This window comes from Physeter macrocephalus, chromosome 1, assembly GCF_002837175.3.
Source record: "Physeter macrocephalus isolate SW-GA chromosome 1, ASM283717v5, whole genome shotgun sequence".
Lineage (NCBI taxonomy): Eukaryota > Metazoa > Chordata > Mammalia > Artiodactyla > Physeteridae > Physeter > Physeter macrocephalus.
Window position 1 is genome coordinate 80781048 of NC_041214.2, and position 22411 is coordinate 80803458.

The 22411-nt window shown below is 39.3% G+C and overlaps 1 protein-coding gene across 13 annotated transcripts in view; it reads right to left on the reverse strand.

The window, feature by feature from the left end:
* Positions 1–22411, reverse strand: part of LPP (LIM domain containing preferred translocation partner in lipoma) — a 745137-nt gene that overhangs the window by 545679 nt on the left and 177047 nt on the right. For 12 of the 13 annotated variants that reach the window (XM_024124347.3, XM_024124350.3, XM_024124349.3 and 9 more), the window contains one exon: positions 1283–1346. The exons of the other annotated variant lie outside the window; for it this stretch is intronic. The gene's annotated coding sequence lies outside the window, so the exon portion shown is untranslated. The remainder of the gene's footprint in view (positions 1–1282; positions 1347–22411) is intronic. 13 annotated transcript variants of the gene reach the window in all.

The following is a 22411-nucleotide window of genomic DNA, read 5'->3' on the forward strand; positions in this document are numbered from 1 at the left end:
GTAGCTGTCCAGTTTTCCCAGCACCACTTATTGAAGAGGCTGTCTTTTCTCCATTGTATATTCTTGTCTCCTTTATCAAAAATAAGGTGACCATATGTGCGTGGGTTTATCTTTGGGCTTTCTACCCTGTTCCATTGATCTATATTTGTTTTTGTGCCAGTACCATACTGTCTTGATTACTGTACCTTTGTAGTATAGTCTGAAGTCAGGGAGCCTGATTCCTCCATCTCCGTTTTTCTTTCTCAAGATTGCCTTGGCTATTCCGGGTCTTTTGTTAAACTGGTCACTGTTTTCTTGACAAACTCAAGAAGAAAGAATTCTTCTGCCAAAGTCCCAACTCCTTCACACTGGTTCCCCAAGAGAGTCGAATGCAGACACTATAGGCCCTGGGTTTCAAAAGACTAACTCATGTCCTGTATTCTTAAGATTTTTTTTTGTTGTAGCCGTAGATTATGTCCTTTTGAGATGTGTTTTGGGCAGTTAAGAGGCAGTGACAGACCCAACGAGTAAAGTTTGGCCCCTTCAGAGCCAGGTAACACTGGTAGCATAGTGTAGTGAAAAATGAACTCAATCGACAGCCAGGAAACTGGAGAGAAAGCCCTCCTGCTATATACTCACTGGGGATACAAGAAGGCACTAGATAAGAACATCCTAGGTAGAGAACAAACATATGGATACCAAGGGGTGGGGGGGAGACTATGATACTATTATACATAGTGTCAATAGTGTATATATGTCAATCCCAATCCCAATTGGAAGATTGGGATTGACATATATACACTATTGACACTATGTATAAAATAGATAACTAATGAGAACCTACTGTATAGCACAGGGAACTCTACCCAATGCTCTGCGGTGACCTAAATGGGAAGGAAATCCAAAAAAGAGAGGATATATGTTTATGTATAGCTGATTCACTTTGCTGCACAGCTGAAACTAACACAACAGTGTAAAGCAACTATACTCTAATAATAAGTAATTAATTTTTTTTTAAAAAAGGCCATCCTAGGACATAGCATACTATGGACACTTAAATACTTCCGTGTTGCCCAGACTTTTGTGCTTTTGATATGAACCTTAAAAAGCTAGGAATTGAAAGAGAAATCAAATCAAGAAGACATAAAAGGGGCAAAGTTCACTGTCTTGGCCATTTTTCAGATTTTGATGCTCATGAAATACCTTACTATTTCTTCTGTTGGGAGTGAAATCTACCTTAAACTTTACTGGCTAAGATGCCTATCAGCATTTCATAAACATGATGATGCCAAGCCTCTCTTACCTTGGACAGCTAGCTCTTGGAATGATCAGTGGACACAAGGTTCAGCAAACTGCAATGCTAGTGTCTGTAAATGAAACAGGTGAAGGTTACTCTTAGGTTCCAAGCTCTATTTATTCATTAACAATCATAAACTCTTCTATCTATATAGCAGTTTCTTGTTTGCAAAACACTTTCACATTCATTATCTCATTTCACTCCATGATAACCTGGTGAAGAAGCAGGAAGAGATTATTCTACCCACTTCTTAGGTGAGGAAACAGAAGCTCACAGAGTGAAAAGAAGGATGAGAAGGGAACTAACATCTCTCTCTTGATTAACTTCACAAATGTCATGGGAAATGGGTATTACTGTCTTGATTTTACAGATGTGAAAACTGAAATTCAGAAAAAGTAGGTAACTTGTCCAAGACTACATAGTACAGTACATGGCAGAGTGAGAGTTTGGACCCTCTGAGCTCTGCCTGTTCGTCCAGTGGTCTTTCCTTTATACCTCGGATATTAGGTGGGAAAACACAAGGACAGACAACTCACTGACTAGATCCACTAGACTTAGTGGAAGAAGGAATAATGAAATAAAACCAGCTATTTGATTGATGTGAAGAAGTAGCAAAAACACATGGGATTTAGAGCCACTCAGACCTGTCTTCCTCTTACGAATGGTCTTAGGCAAGTTACTTAAGCCCCAAATGTCAATTTCCTTACACGTAAATGTGGCATATAATACCTACTTCATAGCCAAAGATGAGTTAAACTTTTTGTGGAAGATTTTCCTCCATTATTTCATGTTTATAGGCATGGGCAGCAGTGGTATACAAAATGGTTAACATTTCTTCCTATGAGCCCACACTTATATGATCAGAGAATTATGCTCTAAGCACGCAAGGCTAGAGGATATCTCTGGGTTGGGTACTTCCTTGATTTGTGACCCTGGTTTTAAAATACCACAATATTTATCTATATCAATCTTAACATGGCCTCACCTAACAGCAGCACAAAGAACTTTTGTTCCAAATGACAAAACCTCAAAAGTTAAGAATCATGTATCCCCTCAACCCCCAAAAGCAAAAAAAAACTGCTTTAGGTGAATGGCCTGCAGGTTTATCACAGATCATTGTAAAGTTTGTGCCTGTATCGTGCTTTAGGTTCAGAGAGATGGAGCTTCCAACAGGAGTGCAAGAACAAGGGGATTTGTTTTAACATAAGGATAGATTTATTGAGAAGTAAAGACCTCTGAGAAGTTTTATGAATATATCCCATTTTCATACAGGGCTCAAATCAGATGATATGAATAGAGCATGGTTGATAGGATACTCTGCAAGAAACTCTTATCATATGCCACCAATATCAAAACATTAATCATCTTTAACATTATGCTTTATAGTTTCAAAAATATTTCATGACCATGTTTTCTCAAGTCATCCTCGACATAACCCCAATGAAACCTTACTACCCCAATTCCACCAATCAGGAAACCAAACTTCAAAAATCACGTGGTTAACATGGAACAAATAAAAGTTTAACCTTGTATCTTGATCTACAAACAAGTAAGGACTCTTCTACTACACGATGCAGCCTCCCATTTGGGGATGCTCTATTTGGAGGGAAAGGTAAAATGAGTATATACCCAATAAAAGTCCATTGTCAAGGCACAAAAGCACATTTAGTATTGAGTCCTGCTTCACAGGCAAGTGAAAGGGAGAGACTTCACATCTGTGGTCTAACCAGAAGGTGACACATTACTAAGCTGAGGCAAAAGAGCGTTCGATGCAGGGTTACCATGAACACTTTCTCAGCTCTCCCCAGTGAAGTTTCAGAGATGCGACATCCTTGGGCAAGCTATTGAAACACAAGCCACAGAAACAACAGAAGGCTGTACCACTGAATTTTCGTAAAGGGGTCTGCATCACTAAGTTTCACCTCATACCTTAGAAAAGCTGAAACCTTCTAGCTAAGAAGTTCACCGTCCTCTTCTCACATGGTTTGAGTGGCACGTGTCCTCAGTAAATCGAGTATTTCCCAATGCAGTGGAGTTCTCCACTAGACCCATAAAGACATCTGGGACAAGTGACAAATCCCACTCGAGCATCTTGGTAATAAAGTCAGTTATCCTTGGCTCCCTCTGTAGATTTTATGACTGCTGGCCCAGAACCTGGCAGGTCTGCATCCTCTATCAAATCACCCATCCTCTCCCAAGAAAACTGTTCTCATCTCCAGAAGCAATTTCAACCAAAAATAAAGAAATCAGTATGATCAACCTCTAACTTACAATATTTCAACTTATTAATTAGAATCAGTGCAAAAGCAAGACTCACCAAACCTAGCTGGGACTAGTATAAAATAATTCATCATTTCTACTGTATTTGGGGGAAAATAGGAGAGAACAATAGAGCCAAAGGAAGAAATAGAGAGAGAGAGAGAGAGAGAGAGGAAAGAAAAATGATGGGGAATAAGGAAAAAAGAAGAGAGGAATGGGAGCACATGAGAAATGAAGAGAGCAGAGAGACCTGTTTCGACAGGTTTTTCACAAATCATGGTAACCTCTGGATTGACCACTGCACCCCAGAACATTTTTTAGGCAACATAACTCTAGATGATGATCCTGACATTACGAACAAAAATTCCAACCAAATGGCATGAGACTCACTAAGGTCAATGTATAGGTGCCCCTTAATACTTGATATTTTACAAGTGCTATAGTACAAATGAGCAGTTGACAGAGCCTTGTAAAAACTTCCTCTAAGCCAATAAACAAGTAAGTCTTCAGTCCTGTGGTTCCAGATTTTCTTTCTGAACAAGGGGGGTTATCTTGAAAGGAACACTGGAATAGGGATTGAGGACCTGGGTTCTGGTTTTAGCAGTACAATTCCCAAGTCTTTTAAATCAGAAGTTGTATTAAATATACATTTTTCTACTTCTCTTTCCATGGGTCTTGACTACGGTTATCCCTAAACCACTGTGAAAAGGCCAAGAATTATTTTGTCTAGACTTTGTGCATTTTGGTAAATTTTATGGATTGATAAAGGTGGTGGTGAGAGGATTACTTATAAATTAAACAATGTCATAATCTTAAACATGATTATTAGGAAGTCTGACCCCAAAAGCAATTGAAATGTGAGATTAGGCCAAAGGCTTTAGATGACAAACACGGAATGTCCTTCATTCCCATCATCAAATCCCGTATGAAGAACATTTTTAAATGCACGCTCACCTGATACCTTAAGACGTTTATCAAGAATACAACATACTCCATGGCTTATGAACAATTTGGATGTCTCATTAAAGTAATGTTTGCCAGTATTTAATTGCTTCCCTCCCTGATTTTAATTTCCTCACCTGTCAGCATCTATCAAAGGTACTGAGATCTTCTGACATCCTGGCTGATTGTGTTGAAATTAATCAGATTTTTTAAAAGTAAATTGCATGGCCTAAAGGTAATGCTCATCTTCTTCATGTGATATTTATAAGGGTTCTATCAATGGAACTTATAATCTAGAAATTAAATCAGAGGCTTTAGGAATGCTAAGCAGAAATATAAGTAGCTCAAAAATTTCTAGCACTGGACTTCAGAAGATCAGTACTTTAAAAAATTGCATCAACAAGTGTTTACTGAACATATAGCACTTGCCAGCAATCACTACTGGGTAAACAGAAGAAAGTAAGACAAAGCTACCTCAGAAAGTTTAAGAAACAAGTGAAAATTATTTAATTAAGCTGAATTGACCTTGACAAAGTAGCCAACAATCTGGTCACTCAAAAGATACATTTTGTATTTTCAACTGTGATCAGTTATATATATTGTGTTTTCACATGGATTAAGGATTTTATTCTTCACCTCAAGCCAATGAGGTGAAATTGGTATTATTGTTAGTAATAGTAGGAATATTCCTATTTGACAAGTCACAAATGTGAGGCACAGAGTAGAAAAGGGACTCTTTCCTAGATACCTGGTTATGGGCAGAGCTGGTCTGTGATCTAAATAAAATCAGACAATACAGCATGATCACTTTGAAATAAAGAGAGAAAAAATTATTTATAAATCCTCCATACATAATTATTCAGTGCTAATTCTTGTGCTAATATCTATCTGTAACAATGCTTAAGATACTCACTAAGGAAACCCACAGGCACTAACCTGTTCTATAAGAACAGGTGAGATGAGATGATGGATGGGGAGAGACTTTGTAATGTGTCCTACCATCATGAGATTATTTTTATGTATTTATGTTATTATTCCTACTTTGGAATACAGAAATATGCATTCATGCAGTAATTAGGTCCCAAACACTGGTTCTAAGGCCCCTAAACTAACCAGAAAAAAGGCAAATGTTGCATGTATGCAATTCTGGGCAGCAGGGGTGGGGAAGTCAATGATAACACATAGAACTTAGAAGGTGGCTTTATAACCAAACATAACTAACCCCTAGTATATGGGTCTTATCTTTCCAGTGGACTCTAAGCCCCTACTCAGCCTTTAAGCATATTTCCTGCTATGAAGCTTTTCCTGACCCAAAGGGGTTTGGTGAAGCAGTCTCTCCAAAGATGACCATAATGCCTAGTTTCATATCTAGATCACTAAAATTACCACAATGTTTTATAATTTTTCCTTGATTCTATGTCTTGAAGGAGAAACCTTGTCCAATTCAATTTCTTGAAACCAAACCCCAAATCCAGAATCTGGTCCTTAGCAGGTACTCAAGAAAATGTTTACTGAATGACTGCATGAACAAATGATAAAAGTGTTCTACGTAATTCCTATAGCATTTAGATCAATACATGTCATATAACAAGTGCTTAGTAAATGTCGGTTGAATTGAAATTAACTGAACAGTTAATTTAAAAAGCATATTGTTCAACTAAATGATTCTAAAAGCCACTAAGTGAGTGGTTCAGTGAAAAGTTAAGTAACCTGCAGTGGCCCAGCCATCATTAACCCAGTAGAGGGGTGAAGAAATGTTCTTCACAGGAAGAATAATAAAGGCTGAACATATAGACAGAAATGTAGGCAGGAGTTGAGAAAATTCATGTATAGGAAAACAATACTTGTCAAGAGAACCATGCTAAATGATATAAAATTTAAAAATAGAGGGGGAAAATAATCTAGAGATAATGGAAATTTCTTTTAAAATTATAGGTAAAATTTTAAATTAAATCCAAACAAGGAACAATGGAAAAAGAAAGAGGAAGGAGAGATTCTTGAAATAATGAATACTAAAAACCAGGTCATATGTGGGGGAAAAAAAATCAAAGACAGAACGGTATGTGTGTGTGTTTATATATATATATATATATATATATATATATATACACACACACATATATATATAAAACTATATATATATATAACTGAATCACTGTGCTATACACCTGAAACACGATATTGTAAATCAACTCTACTTCAATAAAAAGAATTAAAGAATTTTTTAAAAATTGATCAAGTCAAAAGTAATATCTATTACATGCTATGTTTCTGTAACTGAGCTAAGCCCTTCACATATTTTAATCCTTAAAAATATTCTTATAAGTCATTATATTTCCCTCTTGCATCTGAGTAAAGGAATGCTTAGAAAGAGTAAGTAATCTGATCAAGTTCACACACCTAGTAAGTTATGGTACTAGAATTCATATCCCAGCTTTTAGGCCCCCAAACTCATACTGTTCTCAGTATAATAACAAAGAAAAGAAGTCGGTTTGAAAGAGGCATTTAGAGTTGGATGGCAAGATGGAACTCTAGAAAGTGGTATGAAATAGGGAAGGCATAAACAATATGAGCATCCTGGGACATAAGTAGCAAGAAAAAGACTGAAGGAGGAAAGAAGATGGATGGGGAATCAAAGCTATCTTGAGGTATCTGAGGATGTGTCCTGTATAAGTCATATTATACTTTTGAATAATCTACAATGTTGGAACTATTAGGGTTGAAATGATAGAAAATCCAGTTTCAGAGCAATGCAGAGGAGAACATTAAACATGAAGCTGACCAGCATCAGAACCAATTGCCCCCAAAGAATTAGAAGTGTTCAAGTAGAGGCTAAGTGGCCATCTGCCAGGAAAGGCATGCATGACATTTGGTGGGAGGGACTCAACATGAGAAGACGGGCCAGTGCAGCTCTGTGTTTCAGAGATTTAGCTGGCCAATACTGAGACATAAACAATAGCTCAGATCACTAGATAAAAATCTGAAGAATGCCCTTTGAAGAAGAGATAAAAATAACATCCACTCAACACATCCATGGAGCTCCTATGATGCACCAAGCATAGGACAGACCCAAGCTCCAGAAGTTCCGACAAGATAGCAGAAAACATTGTGAAGAGCTAGAACTATTGCTAGGCAATTTTTGAGCCTAATAAATGGCTGGGGAAAACCATAACTAGAAGTCTAAAAAAGAAAGAAAAAAGACTTAATCGTTTGCAGGTAACTAAGGGCCAGAAACATCAGTTTTGTGGAAAGAAAAGGAAGTTACCAAAGGCCTAGGTTTAGGGAAGAGTTGATTCACAGGGGTGACCAAAGGCCAAATCTGATCACATTTTGGGGTAATGAAAACAGACATGGGGGAAGAATCAGAAAATTAGAAAACAAAGTTTGGCTCACAAAGTTCACAGGTAAGGGAAAGCAATCAATGTTGGATGAGAAATAGGAAAAAATGACATCTTGCAAAAGAACATCCAACTTATTTGAAAATGAGAGAACAATACATTTGAGAGTCTGCAAACCTACTTTTACAGCTTGCCAGACATTCTCATTTTTATACACGGCAACTGCTTTCAACCCCCAACCTCCCTCAAAACTACTCTAAAACAGGAGGAAGGTATTAAAGAGAAAATGCAATGCCTAGGTGTGGTTCTACTGCCTCTCTCAGCATCCTTCATTACAATTTCAAAATCTGACCAATTTTTATTGAAGAAGACATCACATAAAACATTAACATAAGCAAAAGCAAAATTAAGAGTAATTTTTATTGGACAACCTCCCTCCTTCAGGGAAGGGGAGAAGGAAAGAGAGAGAGTGGGGGAGAGAGGGAGAGAGAGGGAGAGAGGGAAAGAGGAAGAGAGGAAGAGAGGGAGAGAGGGGGAGAGAGAGAGAGAGACAAGCTTTAATAGAGAATTGAAGGTTGAGGGTGGCTGGCCTGTGAGATGACTTGTTGTGATATGAAAGATAAAAGATGTGTGTACAATTTCCTTTCCTGTGACTTTCAACTAATCTAGGTGAAGAAGGAAGTCGTTGCTTCAGCCCAAACTCACTGATTCTTTTCTCCCCACAAAGCTGGAATTCTAAACCAGAAAATGAATAAGCAGTCAACTGCTCCCTCACCTTCTCTCCACTCGGCAAAGGCAAAGCATGCCCTGTTTAACGAGACAGCAGTGGTAACTACTGAAATATTGAAAAGCAGAAGAGAGAGCACTGGTGAAGTGGTGAGTACAGAGTAGGGAAAATATGCAAAGGGTTTAATATGTAAAAAATATAGAAATCTTCCTAAATATGTTCAATAATTATATACTTTGGCATCACCATATTTACAAAAGAACGTCACAAACATCTACCTTGAAATTTCTGAAACTGAAACAGGAAATCAAAAGAAAAAAAGAAAGAGGACTGCACTAACAACTGAGTTCCTGTCTGTGTTCTACCGCTAACTGGTGGGGCTGTCTTGGGTTGGTCTTTTCCAGCTCCCCTCTGTCATAAAATGCAAAGACTGGATTAGATCAGTGACTCTCACTGTGTGATCCATAAACTCGTAGGTCCTCTAGACCTTTTCAGGGGAGTGTAAGTTCATAATATTAAGACGTTATGAACCTTTTTCACTGCGTGGACATTTACACCAATGGTGCAAAAGCAATAAGTGGGTAAAAATGGCTGGAGTTTTAACATGAATCAAGGAAGTGGCACCAAATGTACTGAGAGTCATTGTACTTTTCACCACCAAGCACCCACAGTAAAGGGGGGGTTCAGGGATATTGTTTCACTTAAGACTGTCCTTAATGCATTAAAAATCCTTAATTTTGTTAAATCTCAGTCCTGAAGTTTTCACATCTTCTTCGTAAGACTGATACATCTTTTTAATATTCTGTGTGAGACAGTAGGAAGTATTCACAAAGCACTTCTGCTGAATCCCAAACTATAATGGTTGCCTCCAAGAAACACACGTGTGTGATTGTTTACATTGAGAGATGAACTAACAGCTCTTTGCATGAAACACTGTTTTTATTTGAAAGAATGACGGACAAACTGTGGTCATTCTGACTTGGTCATATCATACATTTTCTCAAAAATAAACCAAAAGAACCTATCATTTCAAGAAAAACTACTAACAGGATTTATTGTCGTTGATAAAACTCAAATGTTAAAGTGAAAATTAGAATTTTTAAAACCTTGCATCTACTGTTATGCACTTGACATCTTCCTAATACTTAAAATACTCTTTTTTGATGAAATCAGTGGTGATATTAATGAATGTAATTGTTTTTTTAAATGCTAAAGAATAAAACATGTCAACATTTGGAAGATATGCATAACTCCATGAACCAAATAACCAGTGAATGATGTTACACAATCATAGGTGAAAATCAATTCAAAGTAAAAATTAGACCAGTGGATTTTAATATAATGGATTATTTTTTAAAAAAAAGATTTATTGATATGAGTTCAGACTTCACATTGCAACTAAACTTTAAGAAACTACCACTTGCCAAATTTTGGTGTATTATCAAAGAAGAAAATCCACAATTACCTCTTTTTTACTTCCTTTTCCAATCCTTTCTGTAAATCCTTTCTGGATTTTCTTCATAAATTTTAATCAAAATACATGTTGCAAAAAAATACAACGCAGAGGTAAGAATCCAGTTGCCACTTTTTTCACTAATTTCTTTATTTTGGAAAATGTACTTATTCTCATACAAATACTTTTATTAAAATATTGGTTTTATTTTTGTTTAATTCCTAAGATAATGAATAGCATTAGCTATCACTCACATAAACAAAAACTCATTTTTAAGAGTGTAAATAGGTCCTGAGACTAAACCACTGGACTTGATGGGATTTATGTCTTCTCCCTTCCCACCCACCTCATACTAATCTTCTTTGGTTCTTTTTTTTTTTTTTCTACGCTGGCCTCTCGTTGTGGCCTCTCCCGTTGCGGAGCACAGCCTCTGGACGCGCAGGCGCAGCGGCCATGGCTCACGGGCCCAGCCGCTCCGCGGCATGTGGGATCTTCCCGGACCGGGGCACGAACCCGTGTCCCCTGCATCGGCAGGTGGACTCTCAACCACTGTGCCACCAGGGAAGCCCTCTTCTTTGGTTCTAAACCTTTAGGGAAGATACAGAGTGGCCTCAGTTCTGCGTTCAGATCCTGCTACCTGTTTACCTTAAAGCAGCTGCAATGTTAGTGAGCATTTAGGAACACTGAAACATCTGTATGGCTTCACCATGGACTAGTCCTTTGGTTAGTCAACAGACATTCACTGGGTGCCTTCCGTGGGGCAGCCACTGGTTAATACGGCACGTGGACCATAATCCAGACTCCATTACTACTTAAGGGATGCTCTTGGTCAAGATACAAAACCCCTCTAAACCTGTTTCTTTAATGTAAAAATGAGCATGACATTAGGACCCACTCAAGATTACTGTGTCGCTCCAGTGAAATGATCCACTGAAAAGCTTAGTATACACAGCACCTGGCCTATAGTAAAAACTCAGTAAATCGTACCAACTGTTATTATAACTAGGATGTCTCTTACCAAAACAGACTGTTTGCCATGAACATGAAAGAAACAAAAACAGTTTAACATATATATTATCAGGGGCTTAAAACTCAACCCCAGCTACCAAAGCATTCAGCTCCATGGAAACATAGAAGCAAAATTATCCAGGAGCACTTGTTTCTCACTTCAAGAACAAGAATCTGGGGAGTTCCCTGGTGGCCTAGTGGTTAGGATTCCAGGCTTTCACTGCCACGGCCTGGATTCAATCCTTGGTCGGGGAACTGAGATCCTGAAAGCCACAGCGAGGCCAGTAAATAAATAGATAGATAGATATAAATAAATAAATAAATAGATAGATAGATAGATAAATAAATAAATAAATAAAATGTCATTCTGTTTAAAAAAAAAAAGAACAAGAATCTGTCTGTGACCAGGAGTGAAATCAGGGTTGTAATAATGACCCAGCCACTGCATAATTGCCTAAACTTTCTGTGGTCAAACGAGCAAGCAGTTCATACTCAGCATCATTCTCAGCACTGTGGTGACAGGACAAAGGACAAGAGGGGAGTGAGGATTCAAACCAAGTTCCTGATTAGACAAAACTTTGACTTTTCCTTTGTTTGAGCAAAAAGTCGTGTTCATTTTATCTCTTTACTCCACTCCATTTGAAACCCAAAAGGAATGAGGTTGGGGAAAAATAAGGATGCTTATCAATCTGAGGTCAGACCAAAAGTGAAAAAAGATGCCCTAATATTGCTAAGAATGGATTATAAGTAGGAGAGAGGAGGTCCTTGATAAGTTTCTTTCTTTTTTTTGTTTTTTTTTTTTTTGACCGCATGGCACGGCATGCAGGATCTTAGTTCCCAGACCAGGGATCAAACCCATGCCCCCTGCGGTGGAAGCGCATGGAGTCTTAACCACTGGACTACCAGGGAAGTCCTGATAAGTTTCTTTAAATAAAAAATATAATCTGGAGGAACAGACAAATGCACACTTACCTCCAAATTTTTATAAATATTTAAAGATACTAATCATTAAACTAGTTATATTGATGAGGTCCAAATTTCACTTTTAAAGGGAAAAAAAGATGTCTTTATTTCACTTTATTTCATCAACTCTAAGTATAACCACTTCTAGTGTCAATATCTTACTAGCCTGATAAGACTTCAACTGCTGATTTAATAGAATGATGTAAGTTATGCTTCCAGAATAATGTATAGAAACGATCATGCCCCCTTAACAGCACTTGGATCTTCAATCAGGAAATTCAATTTTAGCTGCAAAACTATGTTTTGGCAAAAGTGCAATTGAACTCAGTGTACTTGTCACATTTCTAAATATACTCCAGTCACCATGACAACAAGGGAGACTGATGGATCGCTTAAAAGAGTACGGTATATTTAATTGTCAGCATTTTAAACTGACTCAGAAAAATGCTGTGTGATAGGTCTACTCACCATGGTTACTGCCGGCTGAGTCCATAATAATAAAAGGTTCACACACACACGTTGACAACGTGTGCACAAAGAACATAAAACTCAGAAGGCCCTGTGTTTCCAACCAGGCCAATTGCCAAACTTAAGGCTTTAGAAAGACTTGTTCTCATTAAGGTGCCACTCAAGAACCTCTCTCCCAGATTTTCAGGACCTGCATCTGTACCCAAGGCCACTAGAGCAAATCCTAAATCAGATTCCAGTGCCTGCTCCACCTCTTAGACTAAAGATAAAGACCAACTTAAGGTTAATTTCTCCTGGAACATATCTGGAATAGGGAGGAAAGAGACTCTTCTTTCCTTGCATGTAGATTTGTTTCCAAATGACAATCTTCTGGGACCCATTCATTCCCTAAATAACCATTTCCCAAGTGCCTCTCCTATATAAGGCAATCTTCCACAGGCTGGGGATACAGTGGCAACAGACAAGGTCCCCACCTTTAGAGAGCTGACATCCTAAAACAAGAGGAAGATAAAGATATCAATAAATAATACTTCAAGAGAATGAGATAATCCAATTACCTAATCCATTGGAGTATACTATAAGCAGTGCCTGGTGTAGAGTAATCGCTCAGCAAGTATGCAGAAAGGTCACAAGGGGAAGTCATAAAAGTATCGAGACCGTTTCAGACTCTACTGCCACAGTCAAGGTTATGAATGGTGACTTCGACTGGGTCCCTACTCTATCCCAGTGCTTTTCCACAGCGCATGCTCACCTGCTTAACCACCTCTTACAAAACAGGTAGTGAGAACAATCAAAACGAGGAAATATTCCAGAGGTAGAACAAACACACACTGGCCAAGCAGAGCAAAGGGGGTAGGTGGTAGCAAGTGGCATTGGATGTAGGCCATGCAGCCCGGTAGGGAATGTGCCCCAGGGTTCAGCAGGTCTGGAAGGTGCTTGAGATGCTGCCTATCTAGCAAGCTATGAGGCTTGACGGTGATGCTGTTGCTTGGGGAACCGCAGTTTGAGAACCAGGGCTCTAGGAGAGTCTGGAGGCAGGAACACCAAGTCGGGCAGGAGGCAATGAGAACGTGTCTTAGGGCAATAATAGGTGGAACAGAGAAAAGGGAAAATACCCCAGAGATGTAGCAAAAAAAGATAATATCCAAAACTTGAGGCCAAACGATCCATGAGCACAAATATAAAGGAAGACGGCAGAATTGATTCCAAGCTTTCTTTAGTGACTTTGTTCACTCAATAGATAGTTTCCATCTTTCTAGTACAAAGCCCTTTCAGAACTAATGTTTCCTGTAGCCACAGTCTATCCCTATAGGGCAGCATCAAGGAAAATGATTGTGGTGACATAATAACAATAACAATAGCAAACACAATACCAGTCATTTATTGAGAGCTTATTCTGTGCCAGGCACCTTACTCCATGTGCTACCTCCAGTACTGACACAATCCTATCCCTGTTTCACAGGAGATGAAACTGAAACTCAGCATGCAGCTCGCCCAGAATCACTCCTGCTTCGGCTGGACTCAAACACGGGAACGGACCCTATAATCCATGACCTTTACCTCAATCCTGCCTGCGAAGCTAAATCTACAGGAGAATTAGATGCCCACGTAGGGCACTCATCCTCAGAGTCAGGGTTCTCTTCTAATCTGACTAAGCTTTAAGACTGCAAGTGGCAAAGCTTGATCCATGGACTCTATCTAGTAGCACAGGAGTGAAGTAACCAAGGTCAGCTGGCCTGTCTGGAGCAAGGCTGTGACTCATTTCATACCCTCACAAAGCAAACATGGCTTGAGTGTTTCCGCGCTAACACTCACATTTCTATATACTTACTCCATGTGCTTTGCCATGGCCCCAGGCTTACCCTCTCAACTTGATTCTGCTTTGCTTTATACCTTTTTCTGCCCAGGAGAGTAACAGGCTCTCTATACATTGATGTATTTGGAGTAAGGACGTTTGTGAAGATGCATGGTGAACGGTAGTGGATATTGACAAGGCATCAGCAGGTAAGAAAGATGAGCTTAGACATTTGCCAGCCCAGGAAGTGGGTAAGAACTGAACCACAAGATCTTCCCTCTAGTCACCCACACTGTGCTTTCCCAGGATGATTCACAGGTATGGCTCCACGGACCTGACAAAGGGGACTGTCTTCAGGAAGATGAAAGCATGTTTTTATGCCTGCTCTCTCTCTCTCTCTTTATTTGTTCTTTCTTGAGTAGTAACTATTAATTGTGCTATGCGGGCAGTACAGAGATGAGTCTACCGGGAAACCAGCACAAATCCATCAAGTGCTTTTAGTTCGAGCTTTTTAGAAGCAATTGCTTACCACATTTTCCCTGCTCTTTTTCTCACAGCTAGAATTAAAGTGGATTTTACCACACGATCACCGCAGTGCCCTCCTCCCCCACCTCCAAATGAAGACAGAAGACGGCTAGTGGTCTATCACCAGCAAAATCACAAGACCTGTGTGAGAAAACCAATTCATTTAGTGTTTGTAAGCCTAAGGATTGGTCCCTAAAACAAGTACTGCACCTTTATCAACATATGAGAACCCTGTGATGTAGATATTGTCCCATTTGAACCGATGAAGAAATTTATGCTCAGAGATAGTATGTTACTTGTCTAGAGACTGACAAATAGAAAACAGCAGAGCTAGGAAGTAAACACAGGTCTTCTGACTCCAAAGCCAATACTTTTTCCACTCATTACAGCAGCCGCCATGTACACACTTCCAAGAGAATCCACTACCTTCCATTCTGTTCAGTAGAAGAATCAAAGCTTCAAATAGTCTTAGAAATAGGCTGTATATAACCAAAAAAATCTCTTTTGAGAGGCCTTTATTAGGAATAGTGAGCTACAAAGCCATTGTAGATTCTATAAGCCTTGCCTCTAACCGAGGCAACATGTCCTGGCCTGCATCTGGACATTAGGTAGAGTCGGTACCATGCATAATGTAAAATCAAAAATCATGGAGGCTCCTGAATTTCCCAGCACAGGGCTCAGGCCAAATAACAACAGAGCACAAAGCCTGCTCTCTCACCCAGCCCCAGGGCTTATACTGAAGAAGGAACACTCAAGGGAATGAACATAATGGAAGAGTAAGGGCCTGTAAGTCATGTGTTCACAGAGGCTCTGGCTCAGCATGAAGCAGAATAAAATTTAAAAACCAGATGAAAAGTTAATATAGCCCAAGCTTAAACTCATTTTTCATTAGTATTCCTAGATCCTCCAAAGCATAGGTAGATAATGAAAAGGATCCAACAAGAGGAAAAATAAGAATAATCCAGTCTTCAGGCCCTTAGATTTAATATCTGAACAAGATGAGGATTAATTTGTGCAAGCAGCATCTTTTTCTGACTCCCCTTACCCAGGGGGGTGGTAAACTTAAGCATTTTGAAAAGATTCTTTATCATAAGCAAAGCTGACAGGGACACCTGATGAGAATGATAATTAAATCAAGAAGTAAATAAACACTTGGATCAACGTTCTTTACTTTTCATGACTGACTTAAGAAAAAAGGTTGCCTTATAAAGGGGGATATTGCTCTCTTCCAAAACCATAAATATAGGGTAGCTTCATAAGGTTTTCACTTCTTTAAAAGTTATTTTGCTTCTCAACAAATGCCAGTCAACCACCTTCTATGTGTTAGTGTGTGGTCTGGGGGGAAAGGATGGTAGAAAGAGAAAGGACACCATCCCTATTTTCAAAGAGCTCAAAGTCTGGTACCTGAGGCCAAGCACAAAACGTTGTGATTTTTTTTTTTTAAGTCAGCAAGTTATGTTCTCAATTATGAAAATACCAAATGTCAGATTCTTCTCCAGTCCAAGCAATCATGTAAAATGAACTAATTCTTCTGAATCAGACTTTTTTTTAATGAAAATTATGACTGTTGAAGCCTTTCCTTTTAATGCCAACATTATTAGAACTCAGAGGAGAACACAAGGTCAATTCACTGTGCTCCATACTTTTCCCAGGTTCTAACCACTGTCCAACAGAAATATAATGTGAGCCACATATGCAATTTAAAATTTTCTAGCCACCACGTTTTAAAAGAATATTAAAAAGAAATTTATTTTACAAATAGATACAAAATTTTATTCTTTCAGCATGTGGCAGAAGCCACATTTCAAGTGCTCAATAGCCACATGTGGCTAGTAGTGGCTGTCATATTGGACAGCACATCACCAACTTCTCCTCAACCTTCACCTAACAGAGTGAAACACTTGTTGCAGAGAGTGAAACATTTGTTGCAGAAAGGTAACAAGTTTTGCAATAGCTATTAAGATACTTGACTCCCACAGGCAGACCCAACTCACCCAATATTGCAAAGTATGTCTCTCAACCTTATACCTCAAGGCCAAGAGATTGTAGGTCACTGTGACAGCAAATGCAAGAGAGAGAAAATGCTCCATCTCATATGTGAGGATGAGGAAAACCAAAGAGGACCAAGGATTATGACCAACAAAATAGCAACTTAGGGCTTCCCTGGTGGCGCAGTGGTTAAGAATCCACCTGCCAATGCAGGGGACACGGGTTTGAAACCTGGTCCGGGAAGATCCCACATGCCACGGAGCAACTAAGCCTGTGCGCCACAACTACTGAGCCTGCACTCTAGAGCCCGAAAGCCACAACTACGGAGCCTGCGCACCACAACTACCTAAGCCCACGCGCCTAGAGCCCGTGCGCTGCAATAAGAGAAGCCACCGCAATGAGAAGCCTGCGCACCGCAACGAAGGGTAGCCCCCGCTTGCTGCAACTAGAGAAAGCCCATGCACAGCAACAAAGACCCAACACAGCCATCCATCCATACATACACACATAAATAAATATATATTTTTTTAAAATAGCAACTTAGCCACTCTACCCACTGGGATACTGATATCATCACATACAGGACATGAGATTCTACCCTCAAATCTTTTGTGTCTTGAATCAAGTTTGTTTTCCAACTCTAGTCATCGGTACTTCTCTTCCCAACCCAACTGTGTATCCTCTGAGAATAAGACAAGGTAGGTAAAAATTCAGTAAATGTGCAATGAGTCAATGCATGAAGCTACAGAAAAAAAGAAGTGAGAAACTCTTCACCTTTTCGTATCTTCTGGTTTGGGTCCATGAATATGGAAGATTCTGTTCCCTTGTCAAATGCTAAAGAGCTCTCCCTCTATCACTTTTTCCCCCAAGACAGGAAGGAGGATGATAATGGCTGGCATTCATGAAGCCATACCAATCAAGGAGAAGGATCATCTCCAGAAGTCTGGCAGAACCCATCTCTCTCTCTTTCCTGCCTTCCCTAGTGTTCTCCTTTCTGTTGGAGATTTGGTTTCTAAGGTGGGCCCCAATCCCTGTGTTGTTCACTGGGTAAGAATGCACAAAACCAGCACCGTCGCTCAACTCTCCCCACAGGCAAGGCCCAGGGTTAGGACTGGAGAAATGTTGAAGCCAGCCCCAAGACGAGCCTCACGTCGGAACCACATTTTCTAACTGAGCTTTGGCAGACGCTTGCTTTAGGAGTTTTGCACTTCCCTTAGAATGAAGCCGGTAGTTTGAAGCCTAGTCAGCGATGGTCACCACTAATGTGTCAAGATGTCCGAGTGTTAACAGTCCCAGACAAATAGTCTTTAGTTAAAACATAATAAAACAAAACTGATCAACAGCAATGTTAACATCCAAGGGAGAGGTCACGTTAATATAACGTAGTCCCTGATATGAAGCCATGAGAAGGGCTTTACCTCTATGGTGGTCTTCCCCAAATCCACAAGCTTAGTCTAATTATGTGAAAACATCAGAGGGACATTCTACAAAATACCCTGCCCAGTACACTTAAAAAGTGCCAAGGTCATAAAAAGCTAGGAAAGGCTGAGAACGGTTACAGACAGGAGACTAAGAAGACATGATGACCAAACGCAGAGGACTATGCTGAACTGGATTGTGGAACAGACAAAAAGCATTAGTGGAAAAACTGGGGAAATCCAAATAAAAGTCGTAGATTAATTAATCATGTGAACTGATGATACTTTCTTAGCTTCGATAAATGTACTTTGGTTACGTGAGCTATTAACAGTAGCAGAAGCTGGGTGAAGTGTATAAAGGAACTTTCTACTCTTTTCGTAACTCACCAACAGAAACAGGTAAAAATTACTGGGGAAATGAACACCCTCAGGCTGCTTCCAGCCAAACCAAAACTCGATCAGGAAAAGAGCTGACAACACTGAACTACGAGAAAAGACATTACATAAAGTGACTTCTTGCTTTTTGTTGTTCTTATAATAAATTTAAAAACATTTCCAATTAGTTAAAAGATTCACTGCAAGCTAGAAACTAGCTGAATTAAAAAGATTTTTTTAATTATAAATCAATAAAGGAATAGAATGTGAAAGGACAACTTGGCCAAAAAAAATAATTGGTAATTGAAAAAGTCACATGTTTGCTAATTATTGAAATTTTTAATTTTATATCTGGACTGGCATTATATAGCGAATCATCTTCCCAAATCATGTTTGAAAGTTTCAAAGATTATATTGGCTCTGTTTTACTGAAAAAGAGTCTGTCTCCATCTGTGCTAAGAAGAAGAAAAAATGCTTAGCCGACACATTCACAGGGTTTTCAGATAGCAGTGTGTCCAGACTTTTCAGTTCCCATCCCAAGTGTCTGTGAAACTGTATAACGTAGGCTGGAAGAAATCCTTTTCAAGGAATCATGACACTTTTTTTTTTCAAATTTTTCTTTCAAAAGTCAGTTTTTCTTCAACTCAGTTGACTTGATTCACCAAACCAACCAAAGTCTAAAGCGTAAGAGAAACTAAATTATACCATCTTCCATAGATAGGCAGATAGGGAGAGAGGGAGGGGGGTGGGTAGGAGAGCAGACAGAGGAAGGGAGGAAGGGAGGGAGGAAGGGAGAGGGAAGGAGAAGGAGAGAAAGGGAGAGGGAGAGGGGGAGAGAGAGAGGAAGAGAACAAGAATAAAAGCTAAGATTGTCTGAGCCCAGTATGTAAGCTGAAGTCCTCCATTAAAGGAAAAGGACTTTTGGAAACATTTTACTCCTTCCCGAAGCCTTGGCACTGTAACAGAAATATCAACATATTCACTGAGAATTTTTTTAGCCCTAGTTTTAGAAAAATGTTTTCCCTTCAACAAAGGTAGTGAGTGTTATAGAAACCAAGTCATGAAGCCCAACACTTTTTGGATGAGGAAACAGTGAAGCTAAAACAGAAATGGAATTACACAAATCAGCTCTTTCCTGTCAGAACCCCTCCTAAACACTCCTTCAGATATTTAACCTTGAATTAAAAAGCAAGGCCCAAAACAATTTTTTTTTTTTAAAGGCAAGTATTGTGAACAAAGTGCCACGCTAATGGCAGGATACGGAGACAAATAAAGAAGACAAGGCCATCCCTGACCCTAAGGAGCTTTAGAACCACTCTTACACTCCTTGGAGGGCATGTGGAGGGCTTCCTTGGAGATGGCTCTTCTCTGAGGATGCTCTTTTCCCTGCAACCTCTCTGTTTGTGTCTGCCTGTCCTCTCACACTCCAGATACACAGGGTCCAAAGGCACTGCCGGTATTTTTCTAGTCATTCCTTCACTATCACATACCCTGACTCGAGCCTCCTATTCTCCCACCTCTAATTTTTACTTTTACTTTTCCACTGAGACTTCCAGTTCCTAAGATCGTCTCTTTCCTCCCTGGGCGCCATCCCTTCATGGCAGCATTTTTTTTCCTGGTTTAAGGTAGAGCCCACGTACTACATTTCAGGCATTATTTTGGCCCTTTATCTGTCCTAACCATCCCCAGTGTTGGATAAATACAACAATCTGCCTTCCCAGCTCTCACACCTAGTAAACATAACCTTAACAGACTAAATTATCGGCAATGCAAAAATAACCTCAATAACAACCCTCTCGATTTACAGTGTAGAGCTAATGAAGCATTTCCTTACTTATTAACCTCATTTCATTCCCACCACCCTAGTAAACAGGCACAAGAGAACTGGATGCCCATTTAACAGAGGGGAAGCAAAGTTGCAGAGATGGGAAATAACCTCTACCAAGGGCTCACAGGAAAATTCTGGCACTGCTGAAACTGGGACCCAAATCTTCTCATATGTGGCCCAAGGCGATTTCGGTTATCCCAAGGTTCTACGATCCCCTGCACAAAAAACGACGCACCAGGAACGGAGAGGACAAATCTTAACCTACACCAGAATTAGACAAGCATTTTTAGTTGGTTTAGAAAGGGGGGAAAACTCAAAGAAAACAGCTCTGCAACTGATTCTGGTAGAGACGATTAGCAGAAATATCTTGTAAAGAACGTGGGTGTCCTGGAAGACTCATCGTCGTCGTCATTATAATTTCTAATCATGCTATGTGGGCAGGTGTCCGTGCAGCAGAAACACCATTGGCACCCAGATTAGCAATTTCATCAGGAGACTAGAAACTAAGTCTGCAGTTATTAGACCTCAGAGCCTGAATCACAGCTTTCCCCTCCAGGATCAGCAAATAAACTGCCTATGCCTTAGCAAGGATTGTTAAGCCTGCTGAGGGACGTCATCAAATATCAGCTCCATCAAAAAGCACACACTGGTGCAAAGTACAGGAGGCCTCCCGGGAGCCCGGAAATACCACTAAATGCAGAGACAGAAGGCCGGAGTTGTAGTCCCACGTTATGCCTCTAATTCACTGAGTAACTTTGAATGAATCATTTGCCTTCTTTGCATTTTTGTTTTTCATTCTCATCTGAAAATTGAGAGTTTTTGAACTTAAACTATGGTTTTCAAATGAGACATGGGAGGAGGTCAGGAGGGAAAGCGGCCAGCAGTAGGGTTTTGGGCTTCCCTGGCTCTGTGCCCTCCCCTCTACTATAGCAGGTGTGTTTCATCATTTTACATTCTGGACTTGGGCCTGTCTGCAAGATTTAGCTTGAACAAAGGACCCAAGTCCACAAAAATCAGGTGCATCATCTCTGATAACTCGTCAGCTCTCACATTATGATTCTACTCAAATATATTTTCTCTGGGCTAATCTTTACAAAATTCTTTTTACTCAGGTTTATTTGATTTGGGGGAAATTGTATTGGCAGACTTTAAAAATAAATCTACTAATAACATACTCTGAAAACAGAACGTGAAGCATGTCTAATATTTTCTCAGGCCTCCACATTAGTAGATACCGAGAGAGAATGTCCAAAGATGGCAGAGATGAACTAGAGCAACAGGAGAGAATCAGCCACAGATCCCATAATTATTTCACAGGGTTATTTATTCATACAAAAATATTTCTTAAGCGCTTGCTATGTAATAGGTGCTAAGGTAGGCTCAAAATGAATAAACAGGCTCCTATCCTCGTGATGCTTACATTAAAATTGGATCTGGCATTTTAGAAAATTGTACATAGCCAAATAACTAAATCGAAAACAAAATGTATGGCATACAGCTAGAGAAATCTGTAAAGAAAAATGTCTTCCTTATTTATAGGAATAAGCAAACAGAAATGAAAGTACGGGAATTAAGAGTCAAGCTCAATTAGAAAAATGACAACATAAACATAGTCACAGCAGAAGAAATATACTATTGAAGATTTTAAAGAGAAAATAAAGAGTGGTACAGCCAATAATAAATGCAAGAACTGTTTTTTGAATGAATAATAAAACTTTTCCTAAACTAATCAAAAGGAGGATGGGGGGGGGACAAAACCACAAAACTTTAAATAATAATGTGGAAATAACCATAAACAGAGAGGAAATGAAAATAATTACAAGAAATTATTTAACTCCAGGCAAATAAATTTGAAATAGGTGACTTTCCTAAAATACAATTAACAAAAGTGGCCACAGAAAAGATATAAAAGAAAATCAGTCCAATTACTATAGAAGAAATAAAAAGTTTTTAAAAAGCAAACACCTCCACTGCTCTAAAAAAGGCGCCAGGTCAAGGCAGTTTCACAGAGGAATTCCAACACACTTTTAAAGAATAGATCATATAA